The sequence below is a fragment of the Sus scrofa genome, chromosome 1 (assembly GCF_054392235.1).
Source record: "Sus scrofa isolate SSC_HxYL_T2T_F1_AM1 chromosome 1, Sscrofa_HxYL_maternal_Yorkshire_Landrace_v2.0, whole genome shotgun sequence".
Lineage (NCBI taxonomy): Eukaryota > Metazoa > Chordata > Mammalia > Artiodactyla > Suidae > Sus > Sus scrofa.
In genome coordinates this window covers 236743019-236762633 of record NC_139383.1, presented here as the reverse complement: position 1 = coordinate 236762633, position 19615 = coordinate 236743019, and the positions used below count along the sequence as shown (strand labels likewise).

The 19615-nt window shown below is 40.0% G+C and overlaps 1 protein-coding gene across 15 annotated transcripts in view; it reads right to left on the bottom strand.

Moving 5' to 3' along the window:
- Window positions 1-19615, bottom strand: part of TMC1 (transmembrane channel like 1) — a 397188-nt gene that overhangs the window by 213704 nt on the left and 163869 nt on the right. Inside the window, exon 1 of one of the 15 annotated variants that reach the window (XM_085018997.1) lies at window positions 4099-4296. The exons of 13 other annotated variants lie outside the window; for them this stretch is intronic. The gene's annotated coding sequence lies outside the window, so the exon portion shown is untranslated. Of the gene's footprint in view, window positions 1-4098; window positions 4297-19615 lie in introns of those variants that run through there. One more of the 15 variants, XM_021064890.2, reaches the window with a different exon arrangement.

Sequence of the window (19615 nt, the reverse complement as noted above, 5' to 3'; positions counted from 1 at the left end):
ATTCTTAGGATAAAGACACATGAACAGTTTCTACACTTGTCAGAAATCGTTCCTTTTGTCCACCTTGGTAACCTCAGTATATTGCACATTAAAGGTACACAGAAGAGGCCCCGACAAATATTTGTAGAATAAGTGTTTAAAGATAATGTGGAAACCATCAGATGAAAGATTGATAAGGAAAGGGAGAGATCAGGCTGTGAATACTTAAATTCAAGAATCAATATTTATATCAAATTAAAATGAGACAGCCAGATCTGATGTACCTCCCAAAGTGATGCAATGTGAAATACACAACATCATATTCTCACAAAAAACAAACAAACAGGAGTTCCCGTTGTGGCGCAGTGGTTAACAAATCCAACTAGGAACAATGAGGTTGCGAGTTCCATCCCTGGCCATGCTCAGTGGGTTAAGGATCCAGCATTGCCGTGAGCTGTGGTGTAGGTCACAGATGCGGCTTGGATCCTGTGTTGCTATGGCTCTGGCGTAGGCTGGTGGCTACAGCTCCGATTCGACCCCTAGCCTGGGAACCTCCATGTGCCGCGGGAAGTGGCCCTAGAAAAGGAAAAAACAAACAAACAAACAAACCAACCAACCCTGAACCTGCACTGGATCAAGGCTTTAGAGCTGAATTACAGTCAAAAAAGAAAGTGGCAGCTGGAGGAAAAAGTTAAACATCACCTCACGGAAACAGACAATGGAGGAGATTCTACAGGTCAACATACTAGCATCTTCAACAAGTCAGTGATGAAGAGAAAGACAGAGAACTACCCATGGACCCTAGATGGATCCCAATGTGACCAAATGAATTACACAAAGACAACTAGGGAGACTGCAATGTGTACTGTGCATTAAATGATTCTAAGAATTTATTGTTTAGTCATGAATAATAGTGGCTTTATGGTTATATAAGAAAAGATCCATATTTTTAGAGATGTATATCAAAATAAAATGATGTGATATTTGAGGTGTACTTAAAACAGTTAACACAAACACATAAAGAGAAGGGGGATGGATAAATATTGTCTGACAAAATCTTTATAATCACTGGCCTGGGTAATAAGTATGAGGAATATATATGTATATATGTGTGTATATATATATGTGTGTGTGTATATATATGTATATTTTGTTGTTTTCCATGCTTTATGTTTGAAACATTTATAATTCTTCTAAAAAGTAAATACCTTGGGGGACATTCTGACTAGGAAGGAGCATAGGGAGAGTATTAAAGTGCTAGAAATGCTCTCGGAATGGTCTTTATGGTAGCTACATAAATGTGTACATAGGAAAAACTCATCAAAATTGTACACTTAAAATTGTGCTCTTTGTTGCTTTTAAGCTATATTGCATTAAAATAAGCAAATTAGTCTCCATCTTTAGTAGGCATTTAAGTAAAATACTTGCATAAATAACTAAATGCTCTCCTGGTCCCACCAGATGCCTCTACTTAAAATATTTCTGAGAATTCCTGCATCACCTCTTTACCTAGTCTTCCATGTGCCAAGAAGCAATGACATGCAGTCACCGAGAATGCTATCTCCATTTTTTAGAGATAGAAAAACTATCACCCAGTTTCTGGGGTGATGGGGCTTGAAAAAGAGGTAATTACAAACATCGGCCTTGAGTCATAGGCTTCTCAGAGTCCTAGAAAAAAGAAATGGATGAATAACCCATGTGCCCTTAAGCAAAGAGATAGAAAGATAGAGACCTGGGGGAGGGTTCGGAGTGAGAGCATCAGTAGAGGGACAGTGGCTCTATGGGCTTGGACCCCTAGTTCTGCAGGGTGTGGTGCCAAAAACAGTGTATGGTGCCAGACAGTCCCACCCTCACCAGAAGATTCTGGTAATAGCCAGAAGGAACAACTGTTGATGCTGCTCCTAGCTGCAGGAAAAGAAAAGAAGAAGATAGCGATAGCAGAGGGAGCTGCTATCCAAGGTCCTTTTCCATGGAATGGAATGAACCTTGCTGTATGTGGAGCTCCAACACCTTAGTGTAATTAGTTTATTATAATGACTGAATCCAATACCTTTCATTTGCACAAGAGAGAATATTACAGAGAAGGGAACATATTGCCTGACAGGAAGGGAAGAGAATCAAGACGAGCGGCCCTGATGATCTCTGAATCACCTTCTTGGGGTTATTCTTCCTTTTTCCTGAAGAATAGCACACTTTCAGTCACACAGCATTGTGGTCCAGTCCTATAGGATCTAAGAAGTCCCACAGCCATCCCCTTCAGTTCAAACTGGCAGAGTTTCCTCTGCGGTGGCTGATTAGATCCGTGGTTCACATCATACTAACCTATCAAATGACTATTCCACCACATCCTTGGTGCTCTCTGCAACAGAGATACACTGAGAGTTTTCAAAATCTTTAAAATTCTGGTTCTTTTTTACTTAATAATTCCTTCTATGACTCATTCCACCCTTCTTGTGTTTTACTATAAACAGTCAGGGAAACCAAGCCAGTCCTTCATTATTTTATTTAGAAAGCTCCTCAGTTAAATACCCAGTTTATCACTCAACAGGTTCTACCTTCTGCAAAACACTGGACTGCGAACAAAATTCAGTCAAGTTCTTTGCAACTTTTCAACAAGGACTGCCATTCTCCATTGTCCAATAACAAGTTCCTCATTTCCGTCTGAGACATCATCAGAATGGCTTTTACCATCTCTATTTCTATCATTCTATTCACATTCATTTATTATGCCTTATGAAAAAGGAAGCGTTCTTCAGGGCACTCCTCTTTCCTATCTGGGTTCTCACCAGAATTACCTTGAACAATCCCTTCATGGTAATCTTGGCTTTTTTGGCATGCATTTCAAAACTCTTCCATTTTCTACCCAGTACCCAGTACCAAAGCCATTTCCACAGCACCCCACTTCACCGTACCGAGTTCTATTATTAGTCAGCTCAGGCTTCCAGAGCAAAATACCATAGACTGGGTGATTTAAACAACAAAATGTATTTGTTGATCAGATTTGGTGTCTGGTGAGAACACTCTTCCAGGCTTGTAGATGGCTGCCTTCTCACTATGTCTTCTCAGGACAGAGAGAGGAAACGCTGGTGTTTCTTCCTCTTCTTAAAAGGACACTAATTCCATCGTGGGACTCTACTCTCTAGTTTGCTTCCAAAGGCCCTACCTCCTAATACTATCTCATTTGGGCGCTGGGGCTTCAACAGAAAGATTTGGGGGTATACAAGCATTCAGTCCATAACATTACTAGAGCATAATCTAGCTGATCCTGACTGATGCAAAACCTATGACAACAAGGGAAGACAATCTTAGGATGAAGCCAACATTGTAGATAGCAAAGTGGAAAAATAAATAGAGTTTTTGATATCATTGAACCACTGAATCATCTCCTACTGGAAGGCCATTCCATTGCTAGACTTACCAGTTAAATAAGAAATAAATTCCCTTACAATTTAAGCGATTTGAATCAAAAATTCTTAACTGGTACAGTGATTAGGTTCTGTATTACATGACTCCCCAACAGTGGTGATAGGTGAATGGAATAAGAGAGGGCACAAGATCTCTGAGCAAACAAGATGCATGTTGGGCAACTGTCTGTGAAGCAGCTGGATACAAAAAGCTCTGTCCCATAGGAATATCATATCCAGGGAAGTCAACCCACTTGGCTTCAAGTCCATCAGTAGGTCTGCTGATAGTGGCAAGAGTAGTTGAATTAGAAGTAGAGGAGAGCTACACATTGCGAAATCAATTTCATAAATTGTGGGCTACAGTCACAGTTTTCATTTTCTTTTTTTTTTGCCTTTTCTAGGGCCGCTTCCTGCGGCATATGGAGGTTCCCAGGCTAGGGGTCTAATCGGAGCTACAGCCACCAGCCTATGCCAGAGCCACAGCAATGTGGGATCTGAGCCATGTCTGCAACCTACACCACAGCTCACGGTAATGCCACATCCTTAACCTACTGAGCAAGGCCAGGGATCGAACCTGCAACCTCAAGGTTCCTAGTCGGATTCGTTAACCACTGTGCCACGACGGGAACTCCTCAGTTTTCATTTTCTATAGCAGAATTAAAAAGCCTTCCCCATTCTGAGAAAAAATTGGAAATAAAGAAAAATTATTTCATACCTTCACCCCACCATATTGGGCAGTCTCTGATATCATCATTTTAGTAACACCATGCTTCTGCAGGAAGAAGGCCCATAGCAGTGTAACAGAGCAGAGAAAGTAATGGAGGCCTGCATCTGCCACCAAGGAAGCTACAAGACAACAGGCTAGAGATGAACAATATCCTCGCTGACCTGTCAGTTCCAAAATGCAAATAGATCTGAGAAACCCAACTATACGCCTGTTCCTGTTTTTCTGTGATGCTGGTTCTGGGTGGAGATCTCTAACTTCCTTATTTCCTACCATAAGTGTTCTTTGAATAAACCCTTCTAAATTACAGTGCCTCTCCTCTTTGAAAACCAAACACTTTTCAATATCCAATTATTCCAGCTAGCTCTCTCAAAAAGATAGTTCATCTTCCCTTTAACAAATATTACTCATATTTTTAAGGGTTGGAAAAAAAAAAAAGAGAGAGAGAGTCTTTTCTCCCAAAGCAGCATTTGTTTAAAACAACCTTAAGCCCAGACAGGTCATAGTTGTTGCATCACTTAACTTCCACCAGATGCCGCTGTTGCTGATTCACCCAGCCGGAGGAGTCCTACAAAACTTAATCTCATTACTGAAAAAACACTAGCAACTGCTTCACAAAGAACTGCTTCTCCCTGTTCCTGAGAAATTATCTGTTTTAACAACTACCATCTCTGTAAAAGACCTGCTGGACATTTAACAACTGTCTCAGAGGATTTCCTGAAGTGTGATAAGATTGAGAGAAACCCTCAGGATGCAGTGGTGTTTTCTTGGAATCTAGCAGGAGAGATGACCTTTTAGAAAATAATCACACAAATAAACACATAACCACCAACTCTGATTTGTGCTATAAATCAGAGAACAAAGGTTCCTGGTTGCTAATGACCAAGCCTGAGGGGTGGGATCTAAAGGGGCAAAAGAAGCTAAATGTGAAGGCCTGGGAGGAAGCATTCTTCCAAACAGAAGGAATGGAACTTAAGGAGGCACTGAGGCTGGAAGGGTTATGACACTTTGGAAAGGCTAACAAAAAGAGAAGTCAGAGCTTTGAAATTAAGGATAAGAGTTAAAAAAAAATGTTGCAAAGCTGAGTGGTCCCACTGATAAGTCCTTTCAGTGATTATCTATACAATAATTTTAAAATTTATAGCTCTAATCACCTTCCCTCAAGTTCTCCCAAGTCCCTACTTGATATATTCACTTAGTTGTTTCAAAGACACCCTTAAATACATGCATTCATGTCCCTTCTGGGTGGCTGTTCCCTGGATATCAATAAATGGCACAACCCACACCTTCAGTTGCAAAATTCAGAAAACTGAAAAGTCCTTACAGTCCCCCTCATCCTTAGCTGCACAGACCATCTACCATCAAATTCTGTTCATTTTATCTACCAAATCTGACAGCTTTTCTCTAGATCAGTGATCACCAAACTAGCATGATTAGCATCTCCAGAGAACTGGTCAGAAATGCATGTTCTCAGGTCCCAACCCAGACCTATGGAATTAAAAGGCCCAGAAAAATCTGCATTTTAACAAATCTTCCAGGGACTGGAAGTCCAGTATAGATTGAGAATCACTGCTGTATAACCACAGGGTCCCTGCTCTGTCTCAAAATCTGTTCCATCATTTCTTATCAGGACTACTATAAAAGCTTCGCAATTGTTCTTTCCCACATCCATAAAGCCTCCATCCTGGGTGAACCTCAGCCCTGGCATCCATTATAATCTACAGGAATATACTCTAAACCAACAAAATCCAAATCTCTGAGGATGGGGCCCAGGCTCTGACACTGTTTAAAAGTTTCACTTTGAAGGTCAAGACTGAGAATCACCACTTAACTCAATTCTGCTTGTTAGCCAAACTGATTTTTTTTTTAAAATGCAAATCTGGTCTTGCAATTTTCCTACTTAAAACCAGCCAGGATCAAGCCTACATTCCTAACACCTATGAAACAGGCAAGTGTTCTGGCCCCTACATTTGCCACACACCCTCTGGTCTTCTACCATACTGGTCTTCAATCTATTGCAGTCCCCATGCTATCTCTTGCTTTAGAGTTTTGCATATGCTACTTGCTCTCCTGGCCTAACTATTCCTGTCTTACCCCTTTTGCCTAGTAATCCTCACTCTTTCCGTAGATCTCAGTTCCGTCTACCCTTCCCCAGGGAAGTCTTTCCCAACCTTCTTTGTCATGGGAAGTGTGTGGTAGGCGGGGGCAGATCCAGATATCCCAGTTTGCCCAGGAGGTCCTGATTTATGGATCTAAAGCTTATGGATTTACTTATTTATAATTCTATATTTATTTGTGATTATTTGACTCATACCTATTGAATCACTGGATCATAAGCCAGGAGAGTTTGATACTCAGAATGCACTAACATATTTCTTGAATGACTGAACAAACTTTTGAACATACAAGTGTTCCCATTTATGTAAGGTGAAAATGAATCTACAGAATTTAAGCATCTTACTCAGATCACACAGATAGTAAATGGTGCAGATAGAATTTGAACCCAGGTCAAGGATTTTCCAATATCATAACCTTTAAGCTGTGTTGGCACAGAGATTTCTACAGCCTGATTCAGTGCCTGAGTTTCCACAGTGGCCCTGAATTGAGCTTTGCTTGATTCTTATTAGAACTGAACTCGGCTTGAAGGCTACACAGTTATTTCCTTTCCATTGAAATTGCAATCTGCTCCAAGGAAATGAAGCTCATGGCTCTCAGGGTATAAAGGGCAAATGTGTGAAAGAAGCCAGAGATCAAACAGTCTAGTACACTTGTTATAGAATTTTTCATGAGCTGAATTCAAATGCTTTCAGAAGAGCAACTCCCCCTTGGATTTTAAAGAACAAGAACAAAGGATGAGGGGGGGAAAGCAGCTGTGAGTGCATAAACAGAAGGCAGATGGAAGGATTGAGTCCTGGGGATGTGGAGTAGATGCAGCCAAGGGCTGGGACAGGGGTCACAAGAGAAGCCAAAGCAGCATAGGCTAAGAAACTACTTCCTCAGTGAAAACACAGGAGGGAACATCTGATTCCCTGTAATTCTTCAGCGTCCCCTACACTTCTTTCCTCTCTTTCTTTTCTTTCTTTCTTTTTTTTTTTTTTTCTTTTCAGGGCCTTATCTGCGGCATATGGAAGTTCCCAAGCTAGTAGCTGAATCAGAGCTGCAGCTGTTGGCCTAGGCCACAGCCACAGCAACACAGGATCCAAGCCACGTTTGCAACCTACACCACAATTCACAGCAACACTGGCTCTTTAACCCACTGGGCAAGGCCAGCGATCACACCAGAATCCTCACGGATACTAGTCAGGTTTGTAACCTGCTGAAACACAATGGGAACTCCCTATGCTTCCTCTTTCTGCGTAACAGTGAGTTGTAACTCCAAGAGGTTACTTTGTCACATTGATTCTCACTTTTCTCGTATACAAAATGAGGAAGCTGAACTTGGATGACCTTGAAAGATGTTCTCTGCTCTATAATTCTGTGGTTCTATGACCCACAGCCAACGCTGTTAGGATTGACTCCCAAAAGGTAGGAAAACACATGGATGTTGGTAATAATCCCTTTCTTAAAATCAAATAATGGATGGCTCATTCATGCTATTCCTCAACCCCTATTGCATCTGATTCCCGAAGAAAGTGCTTCAGGTCAAGTCCAATCTGCTTTAAGGTCTAAATTGAACCATGAAGTTCAAAGCAAAATGAATCCAAAGCAGAGTGGGCACTAGTCTACTAAACTCCCAAAGTGAAGTAAACTAAATATTATTATAAAGTATTATTATTATTAAACAAAAACAAAACAAACACTTAACAAATATTTGGACGGAGCTACAGCTGCCGGCCTATGCCTCAGCCTCAGCAATGCGGGATCCGAGCCGTGTCTGTGACCTACACCACAACTAACCAGATCCTTAACCCACTGAGCGAGGCCAGGGGTCGAACCTGCAACTTCATGGTTCCTAGTTGGATTTGTTTCCCCTGTGCCACAATGGGAACTCCGTATTTTTTACTTTTAATAATTGCATTTGTTTGCATTAGAATGAATCATGTATAATTTTAGACAACTAAATCAGCATAAACCCAGACTACGGTTCACATTAGTGAAACAGTGCATTTGATGTGCATTTTATAATTGGATCATAACATTTTTATAACACTTGGGAGTGAATAGCTATGAGGCAAGATCATCTAGAAAACTGAGACTAATTCAGTTCTGGTGTGCCTTTGTCCAGAATGCCCATTCCCCAAACCCCACCTAAAAAAATCTTGCCATTTCTTCCACACTGTCACTGAGAAGCAGCTTTAAAACATGGCCCCTAGATTCTCTGACCTTCCCCCATTAAAAGATGATGTCTATGTTCCCTCCCCTTAACTTTGGGCTTTATAACTCCTCGATAAACAGATATGGTAGAAGTGGTGCTGTGCCAGTTTCCAGACGAAGGCTTTAAGAAACTGGCAGCGTTTACTTTCTGCCTTGGAACCCAGCCACCAAACTGTAAGGAAGCCTAACAGCCACATGTAGAGGTCACGTGTAGGTGGTCCAGCTGACAGTCAGAGCTGAGGTCTCAGTCTAAAGCCTGTATCAACTGTCAGACATGTGAGTGATCAAGTTTTTAGATGATTCCAGCTCCCAGTTTTCAAGCTGCCCCAGCTGACACCACATGGTATAGAGATGAGCTGTTCCCTTCCAGACCTATTCAAATTTCAGCTTCATGAGCTAATAAAATGATGGTGGTTGTCCTCAGCCCCTACGTTTGGGGTGGTTTATTATGAAGCAAAAGCATAAGAACAGAAACCTTCCTTAAATCTTTAAACCATTGCCACAACCACCACTACCATCAGTACAATAATCATGAAGGCAATTCAAAACAATTCCTATTCTCTCCTCCTTCTGAGGAGAGGACCAAAATGTACTTCCCACCTAATCTGAATTTAGGCTAGGGCCAATGGAATGTGAATGGAAAGGACATGTGCCAATTCTGGGCAGAAGTTGAAAATCTCCCGTCCACCCACCAAGCTTCCTTCTCCTGTCACAATGATGGTGGACGTCCACATGGACTCCATCAGCCAGACTCCCTGGTAGAACTACAATGAGAAGGACTCCACTGCAAACCTATGTTGGACATATAACTTGAGGGAGATATCATTATTCATTGAGTTAAGCCACTGAGATTTTTTTTTTTTAAGTTATTTGCTACCACAGCATATAAGTGGGTTTTTCAATGACAGCACCACTGGCATTCTGGGCTAGATAATTCTCTGCTGCAGTGCACTGTTCTCTGCATTTCAGGATGTTCAAGAGCATCCCGGACCTCTATCCACTAGATGCCAGTAGCACCACCATCCCAAGCTGAAACAACCAGAAATGTCTCCAAACTATGCCAAAGGTCCCTTAGAGGGCCCCAGTTGAGAACCACTGACCTAGACAGCTCCACCTGCTAGTGGAGGTACAACTACCACCATGCACAGTAGCTTCCTCTTCACTCTTTGAAAGTCCTTCATAGATTCTCCTCCATAAAACTCATATCATTCATCATATCAATTTACAGTTAGCTCCTTGGACTTTGTCACTCTGAAGACTGTGATAGAAGGTGGAAAATTAGGGAGGCTGCAATGATCTACTTGGAGCTTGAGTTTGCAGTTAGTGATACACCAGATGAGGTTCCTGGAACTCATAATCTCTCTCAGAAAGGTGACCCAGTTCAGGGCCACCACAAATGGCTGTTCAGTGTGCATACTGCACAACCATACCTAACCTCAGATAAATGGAAGCTGAACTCCATCCCACTCTGCTTGCTATGCAAGGAGGGAGACTTTCTCATTCGTCTATCTAAAGAACTGCCTTCACACTAAGGCCAGGGCTGCTCTGATCCAGGTTATGGGGGAATGTGGGACACATCCACATAAAACATGACTAGAAAATCAAAGCCCTCCTGACTGATGTTGACATTGTGATTCCCTTTGTCCTGAATATTGGAAAGAGATGGAAAGCTAGTTGAAGCTGCTGGACAAGAGTAACTAAAAGAAACTTAAGACTGACTAGTTTGAAAAGGAACAGTGAAAAGTTAAGTCTCCATCCTACTCTTGATCCCTAATATTCCCTTCCATCCCAGACACTGTCATTAGTGGCCTTCCAGAGGAACACTAGGCATACACAGATGATACATATATAAGGACCCTTCCTTTTAAAACACATACGTTAGCATACTTCACACATGGTTCTGCATCTTCCTTTTTAACTTAAATATGCATCTTAGATAATATGCTAGCATTACTTGCCTTATTATTATATGGATAAACACTTTATAATCAGTTCCTTGCTGATGAGCATTTGTTTCCAAGATTTTGCTATTAAAATCATCACCTAAATAAGTAAATTGGCATACAGAAAATAAATTAAAATAAAATAGGTCTAGTTTATATCAGGCAAACTATAGTAGAATCCCTAAAACTGGTTATTTATCTGAATCAAACTGCTTTCTCCATTAAATAACCCCAAATCCCTAAGCCCTAATGTGTGTGCCTATGGAATTTTCTAATCCATGTAAATTAGGCACCAATTAGAATAGTTTACTAAGGTTTCCATATAAAACGCCAGCTAAACTATATACATTAGTGCATGTTGAAATCAGCCCTTGCATAAATTGTTTCCGAAAGTACCTGCCTAGTAGGAATCACTGCAATTGAGGTTTATGAAATTTCCCTCTGGTTCTGCTCAAGCAGCTCTTCTTGATGTTGTAAATTAGCCACCAAAGTCAAACAGTTCAGGTGGTGACATGGTCAGTGGAATCCAACATTAATATGGGCAAGACTCTGATTTCTCCTATCCACCCAGCTGTGCCCAGACCCATCCACCCCCTACACAGCACACACATCATGAGCTTAATGGTTTAATTGTATCAAACTGTGTGTCTTGTCAAATAGCCATCATGTTCCATCCTGACAGAACAAACTGACCCAATAACCTTTCCACTGTCATCCTTCCCAAGGAGAATTCTCCATATGCCAGAGTCTCTTCACCCTTCTCTATTTTAGTCAGTTCCAATCCAGAGAAACTCTTTATCTTGAGAATTTTCATATTCTCTTGATCCTCATGTGCTCTCTCTATCTTAGGAAAATACAGTTAATCTCTGTCATCATTTTTCCTTCCCTTTTCTTCTTGTATTCTCCCTTCCTCTTTTGCTTGCTCTCTTCGTTATGACTATCAACTCAGAAGTAGCCCCAATCATGATTGATAGGAATTAGAGAAGTCCTAATAATACCCCTCTATAAAGAAAAAGGAGAAATATAATTTTAAATTGACATGCATATGATAAGGACTATTGTAGTAAAATTCCCAGAAGTCTTCTTTAAAATGTTTTACTCATCTCTACATGAACCAGTCTTCCTCAAGAAGCAGTATAAGGAGTTCCCATTGCGGCACAGTGGAAATGAATTCAACTAGTATCCATGGGGCTGTGGGTTTGATCCCTGGCCTTGCTCAGTGGGTCAGGGATCTGGCACTGACATGAGCTGTGGTGTAGTTTGCAGATCCGGCTTGGACCTTGTGTTGCTGTGGCTGTGGTGTAGGCTGGCAGCTGTAATTCAGATTTGACCCCTAGCCTGGGAACTTCCATACGCCATGGGTGCAGCTCTAAAAACAAAAGAAAAAAAGCAGTATTAATAATAATCTGTTGCTTACTAATAATGTTCTGACATTGTCTTCATTTCTTGCTTGAATTTTGTGACATTACGCTTTCTTCATACAGCTTCCTTGGCTTGAAATGACCTGCCCTCAATTTTTTGCTTTTGAAAAACAAAATAATTTTTCCCTTCCCTGTACTCTTATATCAAAACTTTTTATTGCTATTTAACACATATTTTATTTAGTCTTGCATAATTTGTATTTGTCTCTCCTTCTATAGCCTCCGAGGACTCTTGAGAGGTTGAAATCTGTTAATACTTATAAACCTCCATGCCAGGAGCACATCTGTCTGGTACATGGTAAATACAGAGGAAATGTATACTGAAATGACATGAGCTTCTAAGATCTGGACTAGGAATCTAAAGATATTCACAAAGCATTGGATTGTTATTATCATAATATAACTACAGATGTGATAAATTCATTTGAGTAATAAAAAAAATATTCACAAAGCTATTTTCCTGTAAAAACTACATTGTTTTTTAAACAACAAATTTATTCGTTTGTTTATAACCTACTTTAATCCATAATAATTTCAAGTAGCCTATAGATATGTTTACAATTATTTATCATAATGTAAAATATTGTCAACATAAGTCAAGATTGAAGATCAATATCAAGAGCCCAGATACATGGCTCATAGAACCTTTTACAGCCATAAAAGTTGGGCTATAAGTTTGGCTCTGAGCTTCCTGGCAGTCAAAGCACAAAGGAAGATAGGTTCAATTAGATGGTTCTCATTGTCCAGAAAGAGAAAACATGCCATTATCTGAGGGAAACAAAATGTTCATGGCACTTAGTTCTGAAACAAAAGCTCTTTTATAAGATTTTTCATAGGGACATTGAATAGGCAAATAATCAACTCTTAGTTGGAATTTTGGTGCATAATTTGTTCTTAGGACTGCTAATGAAGAGTCATGTGGCAAAAGGCAGAGCCAAAGAAGTTAAAGTAGTAGAGTTATTTTATCTGCTCTTAAATAACAAAGATTATTACACATATCTAATAAACAAAACTCATGCAATACCTAACATAGAATCCTAGAAGTATAAAAATTTTGTTGTTGTCACTGGTTTTGTTAATACCAATAACAATGTTATGTTATGTTATGTTATGTTATGTTATGTTATGTTATCAACATAATAACAGTGAAGACATTTGTTTCTGCTTTATGGAAATTCTGAATGAGGAATTAGAGATTGGTGACTCAATATTTCTGAGGTTTAGCATGGGCTTAATAAGTAAAATATTGAAAAAGCATATAAAATAATTTGCATTTAACCATTACTCCATGGAGATTTTTAAAATAGAAAAAAAGAGTAAATGATTTGCCCTCAAAACTGCTAATATGAAAAATTTAAGATTTTCAAAACCAAGAGTTTTATTAAATTTTCTTTCTCCTCATACATCAAGGTCATGATTTTAGAAAATTAGGATTCTGAGTAGCAAATCAGCATACAACCAAAGATGGCAGAGGCCAACAAGAAGGGGGAAAAGGGGGATTTAAAAAGGCTAATCAACCTCTATGGAAACTTCCAAGGGAGCTGTCTGGGTCTCACTGTCAGAAGCAGATCAGCCCTTGGATATTAACTAAATCCCCATTTAATATACAGGCTGCTCATCCAGGTCGAGATCAATTGCACTTTAAATTTCATTTTAAAGATTTAGGAAAAAAAAAAGTAAATAAGCTGTATAGCCACAACATTAAATCACAGCACAATTTTCTAAGTGTGTTTTCCTTGCAGTTTGCCAACTTTTACAAATCCTTGCATGTTTATTAGGTATAAGATGCCATCATTCCCTCTAAAGTTATTCAACATGAAAATTGATGGCACTGTTTTGATATTCTCCTGAACACAAGGAAAAATATTCAGACTTATTTACAGTGCTGTGGAACATGAGAATGTGAGATGTGGAGTGCTTACCCCCAAAATAGTTTACTAATAAAAATAACCAGACTTTTGAGTCACTCACTCACCATTACTGGGTTTTATTTATAGAGTTCTATGCTCAGGAAAACCGGTGGCAATGAGAAGGCAAATAAACTGCTAAGAAAAATATATAAAAATATATTTGAAATGTGAGCAGAATTTGAAACTGAGCTGCACTGTTGATTCTTGCAAGATCACTGTATGGTAAAATTATTATTCTTCTTTCAGTAATTACGCTGACCCAAGAGTATTCATGGCTGGGATCTCTAACCCAGTGAGAATCCATTTAAAGAAGAAAGATATAAATGGATCTTGGGATCTCCCTGGTGGTGTAGTGGTTAGGACTTGGTGTTCTCATGGTTGCGGCCCAGGTTCAATCCCTGGTCTGGGAACTGAGATCCCATATCAAGTCACTGCATAATATGGCAGAAAGAGAGAAAAGAAAGAAAGAGGGAGGAACACAGAGAGAGGGAGGGACAGAGAAAGAAAGAGAGAGAAGAGAGACAAAGGGAGAGAAAGAAAAAAGAAGGAAGGAAGGAAGGAAAGAAAGAGAGAGAGAAAGAAAGAAATGCATCTTGATATACCAACTGCAATTCCAGCTAGGATACAATTCCATGAGGATGCCATTGAACAGAATAACATGGCAATTATAGATGACCAGGGACATAACTTAATATCTATTCATGGAATATTTTTGTGAAAGGTGGCATTGAAGAAACAATCTGGGAAGCTAAATGTAACTGATGAAAATTAACTAAAGACTCCCTAAACTAAGTTTTCCCTGTCAACTTTCTATTTCCTTTTATTCTATTCAACAATGAAGCACTACAGATATAGAGAATAAACTAGTGGTTACCAGTGGGAAGAAAGAGGAGGAAGGGGCAAGAGAGGAGTGTGGGATTAAGAGATACAAACCACTATGTATAAAATAGATAGGCAGCAAGGATATATTGTGCAGCACTGGGAAATACAGCTATTGTTTCGTAGTAACTTTAAAGGAAGTCTAATCTATAAAAAATATTGAATCACTATGTTGTACACATGAAACTGAAATAATATTAGTTCATTTATAATCAACTACACTTCAACATAAATAAATAATAAATAAATAAAGTAACAAGAGTACATCAGCCATCCAAGAAAACTTTGTTTTTTAAACTCCAAAATGCTGGAGTTTCCATCGTGTCTCAGTGGTTAATGAATCTGACTAGGAACCATGAGGTTGTGGGTTCAATCCCTGGCCTCACTCCATGGGTTAATGATCCGGCTTTGCCATGAGCTGTGGTGTAGGTTGCAGACGTGGCTCAGGTACCACACTGCTGTGGTTCTGGCATAGGCCGGTGGCTACAGCTCCAATTAGACCCCTATCCTGAGAACCTCCATATGCCATGGGTGCAGCTCTGGAAAAAAGACCAAAAAAAAAAAAAAAAAAAAACCCTCCAAAATGCTAATCTTTGACCAATCCTTATGTATTATTCATGAGACTAAAGACAGTGAAATAAATTCATTTTTCAAATATAGTCCAAACAGCATAAAAATTATTTTTAAGTTAGGATCAAACTGTTTACATAGCAATTGGACTTCTGTCAAGCAAGCTGGACTTTCTATACATATAGACAGAGGCAGAATCACCAAGAGGTATTTACTTCCTGAAACCTCTGGCTAAGGGCAGAGCAGCATAGGAGCATTTCTGGTTTCATCTGGACATCATCCAACCCTAAATGAAAGAGGTACCATTTATCAGGAGATCCATGTTCAAAAATCTCCCTATGCTTGCTCCACTTGGAAAGACAGTTCAATGCTAAATGAAACTTTCCAAAGCCAATGGATGTTTGCATTTCTTTGTCTGGGAACCCAGAGTTGAAGCAGACCACTAGCAGAGATTCCCTAGCTGTAGTGTATAGAAATTAACAAGGCAGCTAGTTAGTATGATCAAACTTAATTCTGTGTGTGGCATGTGCCCACATGCACATAGGAACCCCCAAGTTTAGAAAAGAGGGTTGGAAGTCAAGTATCTTCAGTGCCTTAGAGGGTTGGAAGTCAAGTGTCTTAAACTGCTGGCTGAGAAAGATACTAATGAGATTGCATAGTGAGATGATAGTGGTGCTACTAGGAAAGAAAGGAAGGAAGATAGAAAGGCAATTCTTCCAAGGCAAGAATTTAGGTAAAGAGATTAAGACAATATAGTGGGGAAATACATGGTACTCTAGGTTGCTTCTTAAAATTTAGGGCACATCAAAACCACTTGGGAGAGACTTGATAAAATACAGATTTCTAGACCCCATACCCAAAGAAACTGATTCAGTAGGTCTGAGATGGCATCCAGATATCTGACTTTCTACCAAGATCCCAGGGAATGCTGATTCTGCTGGTCCAGGGACCACAATTTTTAATTAACAAGGCTGAAGATGCTGACAGTTGGAGTCTGAAAGCCTGCTCTGCCATTTCCTAATTGTGTGCCTTTGGGAAAATTACTCAGAGTCTCTAAATCTTGGTTTCCTCATCCTTAAAATAAAAATGATTATATATACTCCATAAGAGTACTGTGAAGATTAAATGAACATTTAATATTTAAATATTTATATCACCTGGGACATAGCAGAAACTTCAAAAACACTTCCATTTTTATACCCTCTGAGGGTATAAAATGGAATCATGATCCAGGGGAAATGGAATCATGACCCAGGAGGGGGTCTTGGAAAGAAGATGGGAGAATATGTTCCCTGAACCTACAGCAGTGTTTCTCAATCCTAAATGGCCATCACTATCCACTGAGATGCCATTTAGGAGTGGAGATTGCTGGGCCTCATTACTGAGTCAAAAGCCTGTGTGGAGTCAGCAGGATTGGCATGCAGACTGGGTGATTCTGGGAGGCCAGCCAGAGTTGAGCTCCAGAACATATAGAAAAGTAAGTGTAAGATTTCCAAGGCAGAGTCCTGGACAGCAGAGACCAAGCTGGTGACACAGGGAACTGGGAAGACAAAGCTATAAATTCAAGGGCAGTGATGAGTTAATAGAAACTGGAGAAAGCAACTTGCAGAGAAGAAAGGGGAGTGGTAAAAGGATCAATTTGAGCATGTGCTTCAGTTACCAGGATTTGACTTGAACTTTAAAAAAAGGTAAATGAACAGATAATAAATAATGCCTAAACATACACCTGGTTAAAACCACTTACTCTGGAGAAAGGTTCAGCTCTGTAATCAAATGGATTAATGTTGATTTTTCAAAGTGAACATGGTAGAACAAGGTATAAAGGAACAGGGAAAATTTCAGAAGCCCTGGACCCTCAAACAGGAGTCCTCAGTTTGCGCTACTCTCCTCAGATCGATTTCAGTGGTGGAAAGTGGAAAATTATCCACTGACCAACAGGAATTATGATGGATTAGTTTTGTACTCGGGGATGCCTCATTCATTCCATTCCTTCCCTAGGCCTTCAGGCACCACTAAATTGTATTTCTCAGAATGCTAGGCTTAGAGAAAGACTGTGGGTGATGCAGTTTCGATGATAAATATGGAAAATGACACATATTATAACTCATCCTGACTATGCACAAAGCATATTAGCACATTTAATACTTCAAGAAAGTTCCCTCCTTGGAAATCCTTATTTCAATAAATTCATTTGTAGCATCCCTCCTGTCAGTAACTCCTGAGAACACACCATAGGAAACTCTGCCCTGTGGCAGAGTCTGTAATTGCCACACCCTCTGCTGGCCCCACTGCCAAGATCTGGAACTGAATGCTGCACTGTCTAAATGCAAAGTTGTTCAGACTCCAAAACACTTTCTGTTTGAGAGAAAACTTCTCTGGGCTTTCAGATTCACTGCCTGCAAAGGACAGATAAGAGTATTGCTTGTTTGATGGCTGCCTTTTGTTACTGGAAAGATTAATAAGCAAATATACATTTAATAACACCTACCTAGGATTCTCTAATCCCCTGTAGAGATATATATACACATACAACACACATGCACTCACATACGCACTCTCACACACACACACACACACACACACACACATACATTCACAACAGGAAGAGGGTAGAGAGAAATTACTGTTAAAGGAAAAAATGAGGAGTTCTCATCGTGGCACAGGGGAAACAAATCCGACTAGGAACCATGCGGTTGTGGGTTCGATCCCTGGCCTCACTCATTTGGTTAAGGATCCAGTGTTGCCATGAGCTTTGGTGTAGGTAGCAGATGTGGCTTGGATCTGGCGTTGCTGTGGCTCTGGTGTAGGCCAGCAGCAACAGCTTCGATTAGACCCCTAGCCTGGGAACCTCCATATGCTGCAGGTGTAGACCTAAAAAGGCAAAAGCCAAAAAAAAAAAAAAAAAGAAAAAAAAATGACAGTCAAAGTTCTTGATAAAGAAAATAAAATTGCAAGAAGGAAAGATGAAAACACAGCATGTTGGCTGGGTAAAGGCCCATAATTCAGTTGGCTTGTTTTTCAGCAAGCTAATACTCCCTGCCCTTGAAACTCCAGCTTATAAATTTATTTATAGCTGCTCAGACATAATACGTCAGATACTAAAAAAATTCACCTAGTCATTGTTCCTGGTGAACCAGTTTTGCAAGAGTTAACCTAATCCCTTGCATAAAGCTGAAAAGAGTTTGCCCAAAGCTTTAGCAAGGAAGAGTTATGCTCTTTGCCTAAAGGTTAGCTGATCTCAATCAGGCTGCAACAGAAACCAACCTATTATTTATTTACAGGGTGAACTGTTTTTGATCTGACTAGAAATGGAGGCATTATGAGGTGTTCCAGCCAGTACCTGTGTTAATTGATGCCTCTCCCTGTTATGCAATTAAGAGTGAGTATCCTGAGAATTGTTGGCTCTGTCCCTTTGCTTTGCCCATCCCCAAGTACAACAGTCTACTAAACTGGACATTTCCAAATCAGTTGCGCCAGCTAGTAATATCAACTCTCAGAGTGATTAAGGAATTTTAAAGCAATTAATCTAAATGTTGCTCCCCTAGATGGTGAGCCACCACAGGGCAGGAGCAATCACAGCTCCAGGATATCTAAGAGGAAAGACAAGAGGCAGAGATATTATTGAAAAAGGAATTGTTGGAGGCTGTACCTTGGGGACTTGACCTAAAACAATGGTTGCATAATAAACTCATTATTTACCCTTAGATTGTAAGCTATAAATCAATTTTTTAAAAAAACTTTTTTTCGAGGATACTTTTTGATAAGATTGAGAACAATTCCAGTTGCCCATATTATAGAATAAGAAAGTCAAGGCAGTTGAGTGGAGAGTGTTCCAGGAAATACAAACTGGGGCTGCAGGAGGGGCTGGGCAAAGCCCATCAAATCACTCCTTGGTACTGAGTAGGAAATACAACTGATTCACTCTGACACCACAGCTCTTAGCATGGGAATTGGCAATAGCACAAGTCTGGTACACATTTACTGATGCAAAGGGGCACTGAGCATTTGAAGGTGAAGAGGAAGGAAAGATCAGAGAAGGTAAAGGAGGGAAGGGAAAGAACAGAAATAAGAGGGTCTAGAGAAAGAGATCAGAGAGGAAAGAGAAAGTGAAGGGAGAGGAATATAGGAGAAGACACATCTGTAATACAAGCTGAGATTATCCAAAATATTTATGGGTATCCTCAGAGTTCAAGTATATTTTTTCCCTCTTGGCCAACTGTACTACAGGTGTCAGAGCTTACCATGATCATAGTTCTAGCTCTATGAAGTTGGACTTTTTCATGATTTGCTTTCTGGAAGTGATTTCATACAGTTGACATTGACTGGGATCTGAGCTACATCTACAACCTACACTGCAGCTCACAGTAGGGCTAGATCCTTAACCCACTGAGCAGGGCCAGGAATCAAACTGTGTCCTCAGGGATACTAGTAGGGTTCGTTACCCCTGAGCCATGACAGGAACTCTGACTTT